Source organism: Equus quagga, chromosome 7, assembly GCF_021613505.1.
Source record: "Equus quagga isolate Etosha38 chromosome 7, UCLA_HA_Equagga_1.0, whole genome shotgun sequence".
Classification (NCBI taxonomy): domain Eukaryota; kingdom Metazoa; phylum Chordata; class Mammalia; order Perissodactyla; family Equidae; genus Equus; species Equus quagga.
This window is the reverse complement of record NC_060273.1, coordinates 72,841,208-72,862,482: the sequence shown is the minus strand read 5'-3', so window position 1 is coordinate 72,862,482 and position 21,275 is coordinate 72,841,208. Positions and strand designations below refer to the sequence as shown.

The following is a 21,275-nucleotide window of genomic DNA, read 5'->3' as shown; positions in this document are numbered from 1 at the left end:
CAGTCACACCCTTGTGACTGCCCCTTTTCATAGGAATACTAATGCTTTCGATTGTTTTCCCTCTCTGGTGGTGGGGAGGAGAAGGAGGCAGTTCGTTAGAGAGCAAAGAGGAAAAGAAAGGCAACATTTTTTTTAACTGGATTCGCAGCTTGCATGGCTGAATGGCCAGTAAGGGGTCTGATACTCAGAGAACTTCCATCTCTCTTGTTCACTTCTTGACTGCTTGCCAAAGTCAGAGCTGACTGGAGAGTAGAGGAAAGCAAAAAAAGGTTGGAGATGCGGGGGGGGGGGGGGGGGGGGGGCTAAGACAGGGTTGGGGAGTCAGTTCTGACAAATGTGGCCTATTTTGTTCCATGGAGATCTCTGTTTCAAATTCGAATTGGACCTTTGGCGGGGTTAAATTTTGTGGCTTATTATTATGTCTGGTTCCTACAGATACATGTATCTAACACTAATATATATACTAACACATTTATAATCTATGTATTCAAGTCAAAAAGGTCCTTTTCAGAACATTTCTGGATAGCAGTGGGACCAGTTTTCTTCTCAACATCAGGGATGTTCCTTTCAATTTTACTAGGTTTTAAAATTTAAGGGAATATTGCATAGTCAAATTTTAGGAGAGGGTATGAATTTAAGAATGATTATATTAGCAGAAGAAAAATCAAATATGAAAACCAAATTGACCCTTTAAAAGCACATACAGGGGGCCAGCCTGGTGGCATAGTGGTTTGGTTCGTGTGCTCCTCTTCGGCGGTCCAGGTTTCACCCAGTTCAGATCCTGAGCACAGACCTGTGCACTGCTCATCAAGCCATGCTGTGGCAGGCATCCCACGTATAAAATGGAGGAAGATGGGCACAGATGTTAACTCAGGGCCGATCTCCCTCAGGAAAAAGAGGAAGATTGACAACAGATGTTAGCTCAGGGCTAATCTTCCTCACCAAAAAAACCAACAACAGCACACACAGAACTGAGTAGCCATCTTCACTGTCAGTGACAGACCTTTCCTGAACTCCTATATGGAAACCTTCACTCACTCAGGCCATGGAGAGTTGAGTGGTTCCTCAGAGGCTCTCTCATTATTGTAGACAGCACATTTGATGGAAGCAGCATGGGCCATCACGAAGAGCACACACTCTGCAGTCAGATGGGGTTTGTAGTTTGGCTCTGACCTGGGACAAGTTCCTAAACATGAACAGACTACGTTTTCTCATTTAAAAATGGCAACAATAATAATAGTACCCACTTTTCAGAGTTGTGGATATTGAATGGGCTTAGCACAGTCAAGCAACTTAATAAAGGATATTATTATTATTATTGGCAAGGATTCTAAAATTTTCAATAGTAAAAAAGAAGAACATTAGCTGAGAAATTTTCAGTTAGTTGCTATGAGGCCGGAATTGTGCTAAGCAGTTTCCATGGCTATTTCATTATCACACAAATGTATGGGGAGGATACTATTATAACCCTATTCTATAGATGAAGAAACTGAGACTCAGGAAGTCTTGATTACTCATCTGAGGTCATATCTAGGACATGGCAGCACTGGGCTTTCCACCCAGGCTGTCTGAATCCCAAATTTCTAGTGTGTCAAGGTCAGCCTGCCCGTGGAATCCCGATGTGCCTGGTGTGCAGAGGTCAGCCTGCCCATGGAATCTCGATGTTCCTGGCGTGCAGAAGTCAGCCTGCCCACTAACATAAGGGCCCTTAGGCCCAGACAGGCTGCACAGCTTGAACTAGAGTCTCATTTGGAAGGTTGAGCAGTAATACAGTTTCAGATGTCAATTATTAAAGTACCTATGTCTCCACTAAGACACAGGGCTAAAACTTCCCAATAAAATGAGCATCTGGGAGGGAAGAAGGAAGGCACTTTGCAGCATTTATTAGTGCTCAGAAAGAGCACACCCACAGTCCTGTTGTTGATCCTCCCTGTACTTCTGGCTCTGGCTTTAGATTTCAGCATCAGTCATTCTTTGATAAGTTCTGACTCGTCCTTGCGAGTTGTCACTGGCCCTCTCTAAACTGCCAATTCTGCTGTTGAATCTGGGACTGCATCTGTCTCTCAGGGAACATCAGCTACAGACAAGGTTCTTCCTGATTTTTGTCCTGGCACAGTTCCTATATCACTAGTTATGACTCTGGGTATAGACTCTGTACTTATTACCACAAAACATATCCTTTAAAGTAAGTAGATATATTCCACTCTGAAATACACGTACACACACCTAGGCAGATTTAAATGTGGACCTTTGTATAGGTATTCATACTGCTTCAGGGAATTTTAGCTTTGGAAGGAATCTTGTTTATTTTTAAATCAACTTATTTTACACTTGAAAAGACTAAGTCACAGAGGATTACCGACTTGCTGAGAGTCACAGAGCAAGGGATCATGCAACTAATTCAATGTCAGGGACATTTCCAACCATCACCTGTAGATATGGTTCCCCGGGCCCATGAGCTCCCTTGACTAGTATGAGAGGTCAAGGCAGCCAAAGTTATTGTCAGTTTTCTTGTCCAGGGCAATCTTTGATTGGACCCAATTTCTGTCTTCCAGCAAGATCATTGCCAAATGATGACGTTAGTGATATAATGAGATTTTGGATCATGCAGTCTCTATCCTAAAAGAGAGAACACCAGCTGAAAACACAAATATTTTGATGAATTAGGATGTAAATGAGAAAAGCTGGCCAGGTGTAAGATCCTCCGGAGCTGACACTTAACTTGAGTGGGTGATCAGCTCAGACATGGTGGGGATGGTGGACCCTGGAGGACTCAGGCCTTATCCAAAGAGGAGGAGCTTCTCAGCTCCAGCTGAGGACCACCATGGAGGACTTCAGCCCAATGTTATCAGATTAGCTCATTTTTTTTTCAGAAGAAACCAGAAATCTGAATTTTTATGTGAAAATTTCAAATTTTTAAATGTTGTCAATCAATTCAAATTAGAACACTGTATGGCTCACACAACATTGGGCAAACTCACCACCTCTGCAGGCTGAAGATGGTCTTTGTGCCATCAATTCGCAAACTTCTGGCTAGAATATTTGAGCTGAAAAACACCTTCAGTAATACCTCATCCATCCCTACCACTGGACAGAGCAGGAAGCGAGGCCCCAAGAGGGGAGAGAACTCACAGCACAGTAAAGTTCCTTTAGCGTCAGACCTAGGACTCCAAGGTGACAATTCCAGTTCTTATACCAGATTTCCTTTTCTACCAGGCTGCTTCTCATGGTGACTGTTTGGTGAGATGTCTGTCTAGATTTAACGAATGCTCTTTAGGGAAGTGTATTTGATTGCTGAAGTAGATGACTGGGAGAATTAAATTGACATAGGTGAGAAAGGAAAATTTGTTTCTCTTAAATTACTGATCTTGAGTGTTTCCCTAAACCCCTGTGACAAATGACACTCCACTTGCATGGAAATGATGTCAATAAGCAACATTCTCCACCAGAGGCTGATGCAGATCCAGTGGCTAAACATCCCATAAGATGCTCGTTTCTCTCTCCCCAAAACTATGGCTCAGGAAAGTCCTGAGCCTGACCTACTGAAAGGCTGGGAGGGCAGCCCACTGCTGATATACACCTGTCTTCTTTCTAGGATCACATAATAGCCAATTTCTGAATCTGGTCAGCCCTTGGAGAGCATTTGGTCCAATCGTCTCATTTAGAAGCAGAGGACACTGAGGCCCAGAGTGGGCACGGCCACACAGTGAGTTAACAGCAGAGTTGGAGCCAGATCCCAGAGCTCTGATGCCCAGCACAGGCTCTTCTCCTTGCACTGCTCCGGCAGGGCCCCTCAGAGTTGAGGCCAGCCTTTGTGCTGCCTCTTCTGTGCCAATTCAGCTGAGTGAATACAATGAACAGAGGGTGTGACATGCAGCAAATAAAGCTCCGTATTGATTGGGAGGCCACTGTGAAGAGTTATTTTCATGGGCTTGGCGTCAGCAGTGTGCTTCTCTCTGCAGAGAGAGACAGAGAAAGAGAGAGAGAAAGAAAGAGAGAGAGAGAGAGAGAGAGAGGTAATCCTTGCCCAGAGAAATTTTCTCTGAGAAGAATTTATTTTGAAATTGGCTATGATATAGGCTGTAGATGTGTATTCAATTCATAGAAAGACGCTACAATTGTGTAATCTACACTGAGTGTGTAATTATGAGGATACCATGATAACTTAAGGCAGGCCCTCAGTGTGAATGGATATCTTGCTAACACACCAGCCACGACTTGGTGTAAAAAGCTTCCTATCTAGAATGCCAGATCTTAAAGAGGAGATATTCAGCTGCTTTACATGCAGTTAAAAATTAGGGGACTCCAGACTTAACAAGAGACAGTCTTTTGTTTTTTACTCGCTGCCTCAACATCTTGTATATCACTCGATTTAGCAATTGACACTGTGTTTGGTAAAAACAGGTTACTTCTATGCCCCAACTTGCCAGTGAGCTTGTGAAGAATAGGAATGAACAGTGAAGATAAACGTCAGATTTTTAAATCAAACTTTTCCTTTTCACTGGATTGAATTAACCATTAGAGATATTATAGTGAAACCATCATTGGATCGATTTTGCTGGGTTTACTTCACTGGATGATTTCAATGGATAATCAAGCAAATCGTTAATCGGCTAAACTGACTGTCACAACAGTCCATCTGATGGACGAAAGTGGCTACATTTGACTGATTATTAAGAAGGAGAATCAATAGGGACCCACGATGATTTGATACATGAATGAGGAGGGGCAGAGGTGAAGAAACCATGGGCTGTCGGTGAGACAGTGGAGCCGCTCATTCTTTACTGTTCTCTTGACCCTACACCTAAGAATTTATTTGCTGAACAAAGGAAAGAAGCTTTTATATTCTCAAATAAGTAATAATTCTGCAACGTGCCTCACTGGAAACCTCCCTCTATTTTACAAATCAAAGGAAATGGAGGTGCTTAACATCCTCAAGAAGATTGATGTAAACATTTGTGAGTGAGATACTGAGAAAAGGAGAAAGTTACTATTTCGTCCCCAGTGTATCCTAGCATGCCATTTTGGAGAATGATTAAAAAGTAGCATAGATCAAAGCATTAGATTTTGCTCATCTTCTCTCTCTGTATACAATTAGCATTTTGTAATAGTTTTCTAATGTTTATTGTAAGGTTTTAACAAATGGTTATTGTAGTCCTTTCTACTCTCTTTTAAAAAAGCTTTTGGAGGTATACTTGACATATAATATACTGAACATATTTAAAGTATACAGTTTAAGTTTTGCCGTGCATATACCTTAAAACCATCACTCCAATCAATATAATAAACTTAGCCAGTATCTTCAAAAGATTCCTCCCGCCTCTTTGTAGTCTTCCTTTCCAGCTCTTGTTGCACACACTTCTCCCCACCCCAATCCCAGGCACCTCTCATCTGCTTTCTGTTACGAGTCATTAGTTTGTATTTTCTATAATTTTATGTAAATACAACCCTATGGTATGTACTCTTTTCTCCCTGACTTCCTTCACTCAGCATAGTTATTTTGAGATTAATCCATGTCTTTGTGTATATCAACAATTCATTCCTTTTTATTGCTGACTAGTATTCCATTATGTGGATATACCATAGTTTATCCATTTACCTGGATTTGGGTCGTTTCCAATTTTTGGCTATTAGAAATATAGTTGCTAGAAGTGTTCACGTACAAGTGTTTGTATACGCTGTTATTTCTCTTGGGTAAATACCTAGGAGTAGAATGGTTGGATATTATGGTAAGGGTATTTTCAACATTTTACAAAATGGCAATCTGTTTTCTGCAGTGATTGTATCACCAACATGTATGACAGTTCTGGTTCTTCCACATCCTCACCAACATTCCTATTGCCAGACCTTTTAATTTTAGCCACTCTACTGGGAAAGTAGTGGTACCTTACAGTGTTTTTTTTTATGTTTTTTTTTGGTGGGGGGGTGAAGAAGACTGTCCCTGAGCTAACATCTGTGCCAATCTTCCTCTATTTTGTATGTGGGACGTTACCACAACATGGCTTGATGAGTGGTGTGCAGGTCTGTGCCCGAGATACAAACAAGCAAATCCAGGGCCACCAAGTGGAGAGCGTGAACTTAGCCACTGTGCCACCAGGCCGGCCCCGTCTTATTATGTTTTAAATGTGCATTTCCCTAAATAAGTATCTTTTCCAGTGCTTGTTTACTATCTATATGCCTTCTTTTTCTTGGCTTGTTCTTCCTCTTGGCTAAAACCTCCTGTAAACATTTTAACAAAAGCAGTGAAATTAGATATGCTGTCCTGTTCCTGATCTTAGGGGGAAAACTTTCAGTTTTTCACCATTAAGTATGATGTTAACTGTAGATTTTTCATAGATGGGTTTATCTGTTGACCAGGTTAATGAAGTTCCACTCTATTTCTAATTTGCTGACAGTTTTTATCAGGAATCCTTGTTGGATTCTGTCAAACAGGTTTTCTGCATCTATTGAGGTGATCTTATGTTTTTTAAAATGTTATTTATGTGGTGAATTAAACTAATTAATCATTGACTGTTAAAGCAATCTTGCATTTGGTCATTGTGTATTATCTTTCCATATATTGTTACACTTGAATTGCTAACATTTTGTTTATAATTTTGCATTTATACTCATGAGAGAAATTGGTACCTGGGAATGCTGACCTCATAGAATGAGTTGGCAATCATTCACTCATCAATTTTCTGGAAGAGTTTGTGATAACCGTTACTATTTCTTTCTTAAATATGTGGTAAAATTCACCAGTAAGCCATCTGTGCTTGATGTTTTCTGTGTTTGATTTTTGATTATAAATTCAATTACTTTGACAGACATAGTGTTGATCAGATTATCTATTTTTTCTCGAGTGGCTTTTGCAATTTGTGTCCTTTCAGGGAATTTTCTATTTCATCTCTATTGTCAAATTTATTGGTATAATGTTGTTCATAATATTCTCTTATTATTCATTTAATATCTGAAGAATCTGTAGATATGTATCTCTTTTATTCCTGATGTTGGTATTTTGTGTCTTTTGTCCTTTTTTTTCTCATTATCTGGCTAGATCTTCCCAAAGAACAAGATTTTGGTCTCATTGATTTTCTCTATTTTTTTTTTTTTTTCTATTTCATTGATTTCCTCTCTGATCTTCCTTACTTCTTTTCTTCTGCTTACTTTGGATTTCATACTGTTCTTCATCTGGTTTCTCAAAGAGGAAGCCGATGTCATTGATTTGAAAGCCTTCTTTCCTAATATAGGTGTTTCAAAATTGCTTTAGTGGCATCTCAGAAATTCTGAAAAGTTGAGCTCTTGTTTTCATTCATGCAATATAATTTCTAATTTCTCTTTTGATTTTTTCCTAGACTCTTGACTTATTTAGTGTTGCATGATTTAGTTTTGAAATTTTGGAGGGATTTTCCAGAGATCTTTTCATACCAATCTCTAGTTTAATGTCATTATTGTCAAAGAAGATACTTTGCTTGATTTAAATCCTTTTAATTTTCTTGAAAATTATTTTCTGGCCCAGAATATAGCCTATCTTGCTAACTGTTCTAGGTACACTTAAAAAGAATGCATGTTTTGCTGTTGTTGAGTGGAGGCTTCTACAAATGTCAGTTAGGTCAAGTTGGCCTATTGTGCTGCTAAGGCTTCTGTATTATTACTGATTTTCTGTTCTATCAATTATTAGGAAAGGAGTATTGAAATCTCATATAATTATGGGTTTTGCTATTTCTCCTTTCTATTCTTTTCATTTTTTATTTATATTTTTGAAGCTCTGTTGTTATATGCATTGAGATGTAGGATGGTTATTTCTTCTTGATAAACTGACCATTTTATAATTATAAAATGACCTTCATTATCTTTGGCAATATACTTTGAAATCTATTTTGATATTAATATAGCCATTCCAGCTTTCTTTAAATGAGCATTAGCATGGTATGCCTTTTCCCATCCTTTTACTCTTAACCTGTTTATGTCTTTATATTTAAAGTGTACTTCTTGTAGGCAGCATATAGTTGGATTTTATTTTTTTTTAAATCCAATCTCAAAATCTCTGCCTTTTAGTTGGAATTTTTATAGCATTCATATTTATTGTGCATATGGATATAGTTAGGTTTAAAATTAATCTATTATCTTATTGTTTTCTATTTGTTTCTTCTGTTTTTTGTTCTCCCTCTCTACTTTTAATGCCTTCTTTTGGTTTATTGGGTATTTTTATGACTTTGTTTCATCTAATCTTTTCAGTATTAAGCTATACTTCTTAGTTTTGCTGTTTTAATGATTACTATAGGCTTTATAGTATCCTTTTTAAAACTATAACAGTCTGCTTTTTAGTGATTTTTATACTACTTCATATATAGTCCAAAAACCTTACAATAGTATATTTCAATTTCTCCCCTCCCAATCTCTGTGATATTGCTCTTGTATATTTTATTTTTATAAATCTCCTACAACTTTGTTATTATTTTATTTAAATAGTCAATTATCTTTTAAAGTGATTTAAATAATAATTTTAAAACTCTCATTTTTACCATGTAGTTACCATTTCTATTGCCCTAAATTCTGTAGCTCTGTTTTTTACTTGGTATCATTTTCCTTCTGCCTAAAGGACTTCCTTTAATATTTCTTATAGTGCTGGTCTGCTGGATCTGAATTCTTTCAGCTTTTATATGTCTGGAAAAGTTTTTAAAGGATATTTTCACTGGGTATAGAATTCTAGGTTGATGTAGGTTCATCTTTCAGTACTTTAAAGATGTTTTTCTACTGTTTTCAACAAGAAACCTGTTGTCATCTTTGTTCTTCTGTCTATAATGTGTCTTTATCCTGGATTCTTTTAAAATTTTCTCTTTATCCCTGGTTTTGAGTATTTTATTCTGTGTACTGGTATGAACTTTTTGGCCCAGGAGACTTATAGTTTTCATTGAATTTGGAAAAATTTTAGCCCTTAATTCTTCAAAAAGCTTTTCTCTGCCCCCATTCCTTCTCCTTTGGGGACTTCAACCACATATATTCATCCATTTGAAGCTATCCAACAGTTCACCAGTGCTTTGTTCATCCTTTAAAAGTTTTTTTTTCATCTACTTTATTTTGAATATCTTTTATGGCTCTGTGTTTAAGCTCACTCATCTTTCTTTCAGCAGTGTCTAATCTGCCATTAATCCCATTTGGTGTATTTTTTGTCTCAGACATTGTGGTTTTCATCTTTAGAAGTTCAATTTTAGCCTTTTTATTTCTTCTATGTCACTACTTAATTTTTGAATGCATATAATAGAGTTATAATGACTGTTCTAATGCCCTGTTCTGCTCACTCTAACATCTGTGTCAGTTCTGGGTCAGTTTCAATTGATTAAAGTTTCCCCTCATTATAGATTTTATTCTCACTCTCTTTTGCATACCTGGTAATTTTTTTATTGAATGACAGACATTGTGACTCTTACCTTGTTATGTGCTGTGTATTTTTGTTTTCCTGTAAATATATATTTTTAAATCTTTCTTCTGGGAGGCAGTTAAGTTACTTGGAAATAAAGTGATCTCTTCAGGTCTTGATTTTAAGATTTATTATGTAGAACCAGAGCTCTTTTTAGTCTGGGGCTAATTATTCTCACTCCTGAGCCTATACCTGTCTGAGTACTTTACGCAATGACCCATGAATTATGAGGTTTTCCAGTTGGGTGGGTGGGAACAGGCACTATTCTTGGCCCTATGTGAACACTGGGTACTGTTTATTCTAATCCTTCTGGGTGGCTCCTGTAGCTTCTTCTCATGTGTACACTGATAGCACTCTGATGAATACTTGCACATCCCTGGAGTTCTCTGTCTGTGTAGATCTTTTCTCTCTAGTTCCCTTTTCTGCAAACTCTATCTTCCTTGGTCTCTCTAACTGTCAGCTCCATCTCCTTAACTCAGATAATTTTCTTGGATCCACCTGAGTTCCCCTTCCTTATACAATGGCTTGGAAATTCTCTCAAGGCAGCAAACTGGGGCAATTACGGGAGTGGCATCATTTTTTTACCTCTCTGAGATCATCATCCTTCGTTGTTTGATGTCTGATGTCTTGAAAATCATTGCTTCACATATCTTATCCTTTTGTTTATTTGTTTCAGGAAGGAGGGTAAATACACTCCTTGTTTTCCATCTTGGTCAGAGGGAGAAGTCGAATAAACTAGAATAACATTTTTTAAAATGCTCTTCCAAGTCTGAGAATCTCACCTCAATAGATCTGCAATGAGCAGTGAGCTGATATCTGGACTGAGCTTATCTGCTCTCTCCACTCTTTTTTAACCATTGGATATTTTACTGCATAGAGTCAGTCCTTGGTGAAAAAAAGAAATGCCCTAGGCTATGTGCCATGTTTACATTCTACAACGTTTGTCCATCTATCTAGAATTATTTTTGCCTGCTTATGTTTCCATCCAATCAAAACACTCATCAGCCTTGAGAAGTTCCTGGCTTCCATTGTAGCGTCCCAGCATTCCTGTGACCCACATATGAAATGTGTTTATGCTGTGGACCCCCCCTTCAGACTGCGATTTCTGCTAAAGACAGTGTTAACCCGTGAAACCAATTGTTCTAAGCTATGAGCTACTATTTCATTACTTCTAGTAGTAGTATAAGAGAGTCCTTAAAAAGTTCTTAGAGGATTCCTAAGAGTAGAAATTTAAATCAGCGTAGAAGATTGTTTCTGCAGACAATGAATTTTTTGTTTGCATCATGTCATATCAGTCAAGTGACCAGAATTTTCACTCATATGAAACTAATATTTAAATTACAAACATAATCAAAACCATTTATAACATAGTTCTGGCTTCTAATAAGATTGTTATTTTCACATCAAAATCCAGCTCTAGTAGCAGACTCTATCTCCTTAGATAGTTAATCATTCTCTCATCCATATTTTCTCTTTATTTTGTACTTATGATAAAATAGTGTATCAGGCACTCTTGGTTGTCTATGCAATATCCATTCTTTCCTTCTATCTTACTAAGAGATTCCCGATTTTGTTCATTGCTACGTGTCACCCTGTCTAAAAAAAGAAAAAACCTCTTGTAATCTCAGACTCCCTTGAAGCTAGGGTTGGCCATGTGACTCATACAGTCATATGACACCTAATGACATTTCAGTCTATGACAGACCACATATATGACAGTTGTCCCATAAGATTAGTACCAGAAAGCCTAGGTGGTAATAGGCTATCTAATCGAGGTTTGTATAAGTGCACTCTATGATGTTTGCACAACAATGAAATCACCTAACAACACATTTCTCAGAAGGTATCCCAGTCGTTAAGTGATGCATGACTGTATCTGCTTCTGCCAGGAGTATCTGGAAACATTTCTAGTCTCATGATACAGATGCTACTTTTTCCTTATTTACCATTGCTCCCCATTCTTCCTTTCTGAAACAGTATGTGATAACAGGAGCCATTGCAGTCTTTCGGCATTCCAAAGAGAAAGGACCATAGAGATCTTGGCCCCGGTGTCTTCAAGCCACTGAACCAACACGGCAACTGCCTTCCTCTGGCTTTTCATAGCAGAAAAAAAAAAATCCAACTTAATTTGTAGAAGCAACTGTTTATTCAGTTACAGCTGAATCCAATCCCTCATACACAAATGGAGAAAGCAGATGTTATCTCTGCGTAATTACGCAATCATTTTTATTTCTTCTGCAGTAAAAACTAAAGTCATTTTTAGATTTTAGGAGGTAAATCAGTTCAGAACAATCCATTTTACTCATCTTCTGGTTCACAATTTTCAGCCTTTAGCCAAATGTCAAGTATCAAAGCACGAATGGCACTGCATTATAATTCTTTATTTACATCTCTGTTTATAAACGGAATCTTTGAGGGCAGGACCTGTGTCTTACTCATCCTTTCACCTTTAGAGTCTAAAACAACTCCTGGCATCTATTAGAAGATCAGGAAGTGATTGTTTAGTTGAATTAGAATAGGAGAAGAAGATGCTCTTTAATCCCATAGTGTAAGCTGTTCCCACAGGTAATAACCAGTGCTCAGCTACATAATACAATAGGCAAGCAGAAGGAAGCCAAGATACAGGGCCAGCACTTTGTCATTGTACCAGTGTCTCACTCCCAATAATACAGAGAACATCATGGGGCTCTACAAGGAAAAAATTGTCTTCTAGCATCCTGAAGAAAAAAATATTTTGCAAAAAAAAGCCTTGATAGATGCTTTAGCAAATACTCCTCTATTTTCAGCATTTTCTGTCTATAATTACATTTCACCAAAGAGAGTAATCATAACAAAAAATAGCTATCATACTTACTACATTGCTTCACTTAAAATGGATGGTGAATTGTAAAGCACAAGTGGCCAAAAGCCAAACAATGGTCTGCTCATTTAATTTTGTTTTCTCATGTACCCATTAGTGACTCATCAATTGCCTTGGATCTGGGAGGTGTGGTTTTCTGTGGCCCATGGCATCTGAGATCAGCAGGAATCAGCACCAGCTCAAGTTGGATTTCTTCTCAGGCTTGTACCTACAGGTTAGACAACTTATCAAGGCATGAAACTCCCAAATCCTGAGTCATTGACAACTGAAACTGCCTAAGTGTGAGATCATGCTTCTGCAGGAAGACTTGCCAGACCATCTTTGGGATGGGTATCGCTGTGATGGAAGGGACAGGTAAGATGCAACCCAACGGGAACAGGCAATTTTGACATTGTAAATTATTTTGTATTTTGTAATTTTATATGTTGGAAACCATTCTCTTTAAATCCACAGGCCTATGATCCTGAGAATGGTTGCTCATAGTGTGGAGCCTAGAGTATTTTGAATAGATCAGAAAAGGCAGAGTTGAAAAGCCCAGTTTTCCTGCAATTTGGGGGACTAGATTTACAATGAGGATTTTTAAATGAAGTTTGAATTTGCAATCATTCATTTTAGCAGGCATACCTGGACCACTCAATAAATAATACATTTGTATTATGCTTATAAATATGCAAATGAAGTCCAATTTGCAAATAAATGCCTTGAGGAATTTTTTAAAACTTCAGAGGTAACCTAATCCTAGGATTCGCTGTATTCTTATTTGTGAGGTTTTTCTTTTATTTTGTGACAGCAGCTATAAATTCAACTAAACTATATGGCAAATGAAATTTTGGTGGTGGTTGTTTTTTCTTGCTAAAGGAAGACAGTGATCAAAAGGTTGGCAAGATGGGAAGCAACGAGCTTATTTCCAAGCAGGGAAATCAACAGTGCCACATCAAACTAAGAAGGAGGAAATCCAGCCAGCTAAGCAGGTACAGCTTTATTTGTTATCCTATCCTTCATCCCCTTTCTCAACATTCTTTCCTGACTATGGAAAAAAGTAAATGCAAATAGAATCTGCAAAGTGAGAAGCTAAAATAATGCTCGGACAGCAAATGGAAACAGAAAGCAAAAACTCAGAATCTGCAGGCATGGAACATACTGCAAGGGATGGTCATTTACAACGTGCTCCAGGATCCTAGAGCAGCCCCTGGAAGCCACCCAGAACACAGTAGGTAAGCATGCCCAATATTGGCTTCTTGTAAACTGAAGCTGCAAATTGCCCGTGATGCATATACCCACAGAGGTAACACCGAGTAGGAACATGCATACAGAAATGCATAAGCACGGCCGGTGAATTTCCTGAACACGTTAGATATGTCTCTCACCCTAGAGCTACTGTCTGTTGAGGTTCTGTTCTACGCTGGGCACCAAGAGAAGCACAACTCATAGTCCTCACAACAGCCCTATCGGTTAAGCAATGATAAGCAAAGAAATTAAAGCACAGAGAAGCTAAGGGGCTTGCCCAAGGTCATACCTTGCGTGGCAAGGTTGGAATCAGAATTCAGGCCTCCTTCCTTGTGACATCTCCATCAGGTGCCTCTGTTGTAAAATGCAGAGGGAATTTCTGCGGCCCCAATTCTATCCTACATGTATGAGGGAAAAGCTTGCTGGTTAAAAGGAACCTCAGGGTTCCTTTGGAAAATGAAGCATCCATTAGTCATGGTAAACTAGTAAATTCAGATTTTTCTTAAAATTCTACACACATGCCAAGTACAAAAGGTGGCAGTCAAGAGGGACATTAAAGAGGATGCTGTTGTTCACTTTTTGATGATCTGAACTTACCTCCTCTTCTGCTTCTTTCAGGTCACACGGTTCCCACACACAGCAGATCTCTTCTCTGGCTGGAGCCCAGGCTACTAGAAAGAGTGTCTCCTGAAACAACCAGGTGTGGGGAGAGCCCCGAAATGACTAGACATACATGGCTCACCTGTTGAACTAACCCCATTGAAATAGATGCTGGATCATTATCAGGGAGAGGAGCTGCCTAGGAAAATGGCACTCTCCAGGGAGGACATAAGCTACTTTTGTAGTTTCATGCAAAAGAAGATGTGTGAATAACAAGTAGTAAGAAGGACAATAACAATGGCTGGAGAGACGAACTAAGCTGAATGTCACTGGAATTTGGCAAGTCCTCCAAGCTTTAGGGCTGGTGCGATGCTGTGTCTTATTGCATCACTTAATCATCCAATAAATTGTTAAAGAAATATTTATCGAGGGCCAAGTATGTCCAAGGCTGTGGGGATAATGGAAAGCTGCTCTCATGGAACCTACGTTCTAGGATATGGGAAGATAGACAATAATGAAATATATAAATACATGATTTGTTAAATAGTGATAAGTTCTATGAAGCAAAAAGAAGCTGGTTAAGGTGAATAAAAAAGCTGCAGGGGACACAGATTTGTATAAGAAGGTTAGATAAGTCCCCTCTAATAAAGTGACATTTGAACAAAGGCCTAAAAGAAGTGAGCGAGCGAGCCAGACAACCAGGAGAGGTCACTCCAGGGAGAGACAACAGCCTTTGTAAAAGCCCTGATGCTGAAAGTGCTTGGTGTGTTTAGGGAACACTAAGGAAACAGTGTGGCTACAGAGAAAGGAGGGAGGGGAGCAATGGGTGATAGGGACAGAGACGCTGTGGTGGCGGGCAGATAATATAGGATTCAAACCCTTAGGACGCTGTAAGGACTTTTACCTTATACTCTAGAGGAAATGAGAAGCCACTAGAAAACTTGGCTGCTGTACAGAAAAGAAACAAGAGTGAAAACAGAAGGAGAAAAATTCCAGTTAGGAGGCCAGTGCAATAATCCAAGAGAGAAATAGACCAGGATGGTAGCAGTGCAGGTAGTGAGGAGTGTTGGATGTTGTGTGTGCAAGAAAGACAGTTGTGAAGGGCGAGGCCAAGATGCTTTAGGCCTACGAGACTGGAAAAATGGAGGTACCATTAACTGAGATGGGGAGGAGCAGGTTGGGAGATGTTTTAGATATTAAATAAGCATCACATACCATCACCTTCCTTTGCTAAGACCCCTTAGTCTGTGCCAGAGCTCTCTTACTTAATAGGATGAGCCATACACTGTCTGGCCTCGACCTCTGCTCAGATTGTTTTCATCTCTTGAAATGTTGTCTCCTATTGCATTCCTTTAACGTCTTGGCTTAGACATAGGGTATCTCATTGGCCAAGTTCCCCACATCATGGAGATAGTGTAAATATACAGGGGTAGGGAGGTTGTGTCTTTCTTAACAGGATGTGAGAATTTGATTGACATTCATCTTCTCCACTGCTGCGCAGTCCCTTGGGAGCAGTGACTGTGTCTGTCTCCTTCTGCAGTATTCCTAGGACCAAGCACAGTGCCTGACTTGCAGTTGGCACTCAGTAACTAGCAAATGGGTGAAGGAATGAAAGCGTGAAGTGATTCCCACCAACCACTCCCTGTGGTAGGAACTGGGCCAACTGAAACTCTGCTTCCACAGCCTTTTGCACCAGGTCAGAAGCCGATGAACTGCACCACAGGAATGACCCGTGTAGATGCGCTAGAGTTGGTGCCTTCTCGTTCCCTTTGGCTCAGGTCAGACCTTCACGTCAATGCAAGGTTATCAAATGCTGATGTTAATTTTACTATTACAAAATTTAGGAGAATTCAAAGAAAATGTCTTTATGAAATAAAATATTTTAGATTTATTTCCTCAATTTTAGATGGCACTATGGCTGCCTAATCTCAAGTTTTCCATACATGTCAATTTGAAAATTTATTCTAGGGTTCTTCTTTGGTCTCACCCAACCCACCAGAACATCCTAGCTGTACAGTTTGCACCCCTGATGTCACATCGTGAGATTCTCGTCCTCATGCTGGTTTTATCCTCAGTCAGAGCAGCTTGCAGCCTGTGCTTTACAGCAGCAAGATCCTACAACCCACTCCACATGGCACAAGCTGAACTTCATGCTCAAAATCCCACCACTAAGAGGCATTTCTCTGCATTGACTTTCCCTTTCAGAGCCCCTTCCATAAGATGGCTTAGTGAAAGAAGCCATTCTTTTCTATTAATATTTTATCAGAGTGGAATGATCTCTATGCGACTCCCTACACCTGGGAGCGGATGGGTCATATAAGGAAGGGCATTTAAGATAGAGATTTGGAGTGGGATCCTGAAGAGGCAGTAAGAGAGCAACAAAGAGGGACCTCACCACGTCCCAGTGGCAGCTCAGCTGCCGTAAGATCCAGGTATAGGCAGCAAAAAGTGTGAGTGCTGGTTTTTTTAAAAACCTCCATCCTGCTGCACAGAGGTGAGGGCGTAGGAGGAAAGCTGTATCTGTGGTAGACACATTGGCCAACCATGGCCCAAACTTTATCCGAGAAAAAATGGTTCTGTAGTCAAATAAGTTGTGGATTTTCTGCTTATCGTATCTCTATCTTGGATATTTACAATAAGCATTAGCAGGTTAGATGCTGGGAGAGTCTTAGATTTTAGAAATCTGTTTGACCTTGTTTAGTATAGCATTTTTACAAACCTATTTTCTCTTGCTAAACATCTTTGGGAACACGGCATCTGTGGAACAGAACTTATAAGAGACAGAGCTCATTTGCTTTACCTGGAAGTTAATGGTATGAGAGAAGGGAGGTCGCCGGATATACTGAAGAGCACAGTCTTGACAGGGTTCAGAGACCCAGGTTCAAATCCTCCACTAACCTACTTACTGGCTTTGTGGCCTCGGTGAGTTATTTAACCTCTCTGTGCCTCTGTAAATTGAAGATCTAATTTGTTTATTGTTCTAATGCATGTCATATATCTAGATATGGAATAAATAGTAAGCATGCTTTTATAATCCGGGCTCATCTTTGTCCTCTCCAGGCCTCTGCTTCCACCTCTGGTGAGCACTTTGGGTTAGAATAGCCAAGAGCAGTGGCTAAGAGCAAAGGCTTTGGATTAAGATATATTTAGCTCAAATCCTGGCTCTGCTTTTTACTAGTTTTGTGGTTTAGGGCAAGTTACGTGACCTCTCTGGGCCTCAGTTTCTTTATCTGTGAAATAGAGATTTTGGGAGGATCAAAATAATAAAGTAAAGGGAGTGTCCAGCCAAGGGCCTAGCACAGAGTAAATGGCACAGTAAAAAGCTGTTACAAGTGTTCTGGCTTCTATTTCCTGTCTCCACACTTTTCCTCTCTGGCTTGGCTATGATCTCTCTCCTTAACCCCATCGCTAAATGCATTCCATCCTAGTAGCCAACACTCCTCACAATGGGGTCTCCCAAATTGCTCCCACACCCCACTCCCAAACTGTAGCTTCCTCCCTGGGGCAACTGGTGCTTATAATTTACTTTCCGACCCTGGCCCCGCGGCATGGAAGGAGAACAGACAACGATTTCTCTTCCCACAGCCTCCCACACATTCGTTTTCCCTGCATGTCTGACGTTTGACTTCTAACTCCCCTCGGGCTGTGATTACTCAGGCAAAGTGAAGTGGACAGATGGAACAATTATTTGGAAAGCTCAGCCAATGGAAACCAAAACAAAAAGACTGAAAAAGAAAACTCGACATCGAAACTTGCAGTTGAGGGGAGAGAGTTTACTGGTTTAAATTATTCTTGTTGCCTGCTGGCATCGATTGCATTTTCCAGGTAATTGCTCAGCGCTCTCATTAGCTTGCCCATCTTCTTAGACACTGGCACTCTGGGTAGCCCTCTCTGGAAGGAATAGATGTGTTTGGGCAAGGCTTGTCTATATGGCAAATTTTTGTTGGGTGACTCCAATCAATTCACTGGCTTTCATGATAAACACAGAGGCACTGCAGTAGTGGGGAGAAAAGGCTCTCTGGATGGGATAAGAAATACCACTTTAGAATAAGGCATATTTTTAAAATCATGTATTTGAAAACTTTCTGAGAAAACTATAATTAACGTTTCCTAGGTATGGAGCCAAATAGCCTGGGTTCAATTCCTCGCTCTGCCATACTTATGTGGCATGTGACCTGGTATAAATGACTCAGTCGCTGGGTCTCAGTTTTTTGGTCTCTCCACTGCAGATAATAATAGCACTTGCAGAGTGATGACTAGATGAAATGGTAATGTATACACCAGGACTTAGCCTGGTGCCTGCCATGTAGTAAATTCCTAGTAAATGGTGGCTGTTATTAATGAATTATTAATAAATAGATGTCTTTCCAGTTACAAAAGCTAAAGACAGAAAGCCTCAAACTCCAGATGATGGCGGCTCAGGGCCTCACATTCTATGGGTTTTGAACTCTCACTTGTCCTGTTCAATTCATAGACTTTTCCAGTTTCAGAATCTCTGGTGCACGTTTCTGTGCATTAAGCAGTACCGATACACCTGCACATACCCACGTGTCTATATACGGGGGACTATCACATAGTGTTTAGAATCCGTTATTCACAAAGACAGTGAGAATCTGGTTCAATCCAAGCCCAACAGGGAGTTAGATTGGCTGGGGAGGCTACAGGCCCTAATCAGACTGTTAAGGTGGAAACGGCCCTCTGGGCATGGGGGCAGGGTGCCTGCTTTGGACTTTCCTGGACGCCATCCTGCCTGAGTTCAGGGGGACATAATCTAAGGTATGCAATTGTGCCTAAGGTAATGCAAACTGTGCTGCAGAGTTTCTGCTATTCTAGAACAGAAATCAAAGGCAAACTTGGATGGCTCTAAGCCTAAATTTTTCTCATCTTTAACAGGGTCAGACAAAGAGTCAAAGACCTTTCCTGAAAGATAATAAAAAACATTAATAATAACTACCACATATTAAGTACTTAATATATCAGGTACTATTCTGGATGTTTTACAGGAATTGTCTTATTTAATTCCTCCAACCATCCTCCTAGAGGGGAATCATTATTAAGCTGTCTTAGTCAGGGCTCTCCAGAGAAACAGAACCAATAGGATATATAGAGATATATTTAAGAGGAGATTTATTACAGAAATTGGCTCACATGGTTATGGAAGCTGAGAAGTCCCATGAGCTGCTGTTTGCAAGCTGGAGACCCATGAAAACTGGTGTTGTAATTCAGTCTGAAGGGCTGAGAATAGGGGGCTATTGGGGTAAGTCTCAGTTTGAGTCCAAAAGCCCACAAGTCAGGAGCCTCAATGTCGGAGGGCAGGAGAAGATGGATGCCTCAGCTCATGCAGAGGGAGAATTCACCCTTCCTCTGCCTTTTCAGTCTATTCGGGCCCTCGGTGGACTGGATGACACCCATCGGCATTGGGGAGGGTGATTTGCTTTACTCAGTCTACTCGTTCATATGCTGTCTCTTCCAGAGACATCCTGACAGACACCCAGAAATCATGTGTTACCAGTGATCCGGGCATCCCCTTAATCCAGGTAAGTTGACACATAAACTTAACTATCACATAAGCCTACTTTTCAGATGAGAAAACAGGCATAGAGGGGTTAAGCGACTTGACCAGATCACAAGACTGGTAGCTGGTGGTCTTGTGATTCCAAAACCAGAAGGCTTAACTGACTGCTCTATTTTCTTTTGCAAGAGTTAGTTTCAGTCTGGGAAAAAGCGGAAGTGCCTGTTTTCCTGGAAACCTCTTTGGTCTTGATTAGAGCCATGCAACCAATCCATGACAGCCTGTAAGGAAAGCCAGACTTGAATCCCAGGTTTGTCCTAAATGACAATAACAGAGATAATTGATACTAATTCAACAGAGATAATAATAGCCACAATAATTTAGTGAACAAATACTATACTACGTCTGCTACCAATCTCGGCACTTGAAATCAACATAACCAACCCTCACGGGAACTGCAGCTCTGGTGTCTGATACACCAGCATCTACATCTAACTCTGCGTTTACCAGCTGTGGGATTTTCAATAAAGTATTTGGTCTCTCTTTCTCTTCCTCCCCCTGATTTTCCTCACCTTTAAAATAAAATTTGCTGTGAGGATTAAATGAGAGAATGTGTGGGAAACACTTACACAGCACCTAGAAGGAAGAAGCCCCCAATAAGTGTTAGAAGTACTATGATCCCATTTTTACAAAGTAAAGACACTAAGTCTGTCGAAGAAGTGGGTGAACTCTCTGAGGCCGCAAGACTGGAAGAGTCTGTACTCGGAGTCAGTTTCACTCCAAAACCAGACAGCTCTTTCCACCTGACTCTGGCTACACATCAGAAGCAACTGGGCAATTTGTTTAAAATCCAGGGTCTTTGCCCCCATCCTAAGACTGGCTGCTGCAAGGCCAGGTGGGGATCCACTGCTCCTGCTTGTGACACTGCCTCATTCTCCAGGTGCCCTCTCCCCATCCCATGGAAGGGAGTATGTCTGTTATCAGTGACTGTGAAAGACCCTCCTTTCTTAGTCAGCTTGGGCTGCCATAACAAAATACCATAGACTGAGTGGCTTAAGCAACAGAAATTTATTTTTCATAGTACGGGCGGCTAGAAGTCCAAGATCAAGGTGCCAGCAGGGTTGGAGTCTGGTGAGGGCCCTCTTCTTGGCTTGTAGATGGCCACCTTCTCCCTGTGTCCTCACATGGTACAGGGAGAGAGACCAAGCTCTCTGGAATCTCTTCCTATAAGGGCACTAAGCCCCTCATGAGGGCCTCAGAGTCATGACCTTATCTAAACCTAATTACCTCCCAAAGTCCACATCTCTAAGTACATCACATTGGGGGTTGGGGGCTTCACCATATCAATCTGGGGGACACAATTCAGTCCATGGCACCTTCCTAATTAGTTTAAGATGTTCTCCTTTTCTCTTCCACTTCATCGGCAATAGTCTTTTAAAAAATTAAAAGATATTGGCTGAGCAGTTATTTGCTGGGCACTGTACCCAAAGGACTATTTATGTATTTATTCACTATTTATACTTGGTCTGCTTTCAAAAAAAATAAAATGATGCCTGCTGGAAGTTTAAAACCATCACAGGAAACACTGACAAGGACACATCAATTCACAGGCACAGAAAACAGGGTAATTTTCCCAGTCGTTGTTTTCATTGCCCCAGTTGTTATCATTATTCACA

General features: G+C 40.2%; 1 long non-coding RNA gene across 1 annotated transcript; it reads left to right on the top strand.

Annotated features, from left to right (window-relative positions):
• Positions 1-12,534: 12,534 nt before the first annotated feature.
• Positions 12,535-17,089, top strand: LOC124242479 (uncharacterized). The gene is made up of 3 exons (XR_006889457.1): positions 12,535-12,614; positions 13,119-13,231; positions 14,106-17,089. It is a non-coding gene; the product is annotated as an uncharacterized LOC124242479 (long non-coding RNA).
• Positions 17,090-21,275: the final 4,186 nt, after the last annotated feature.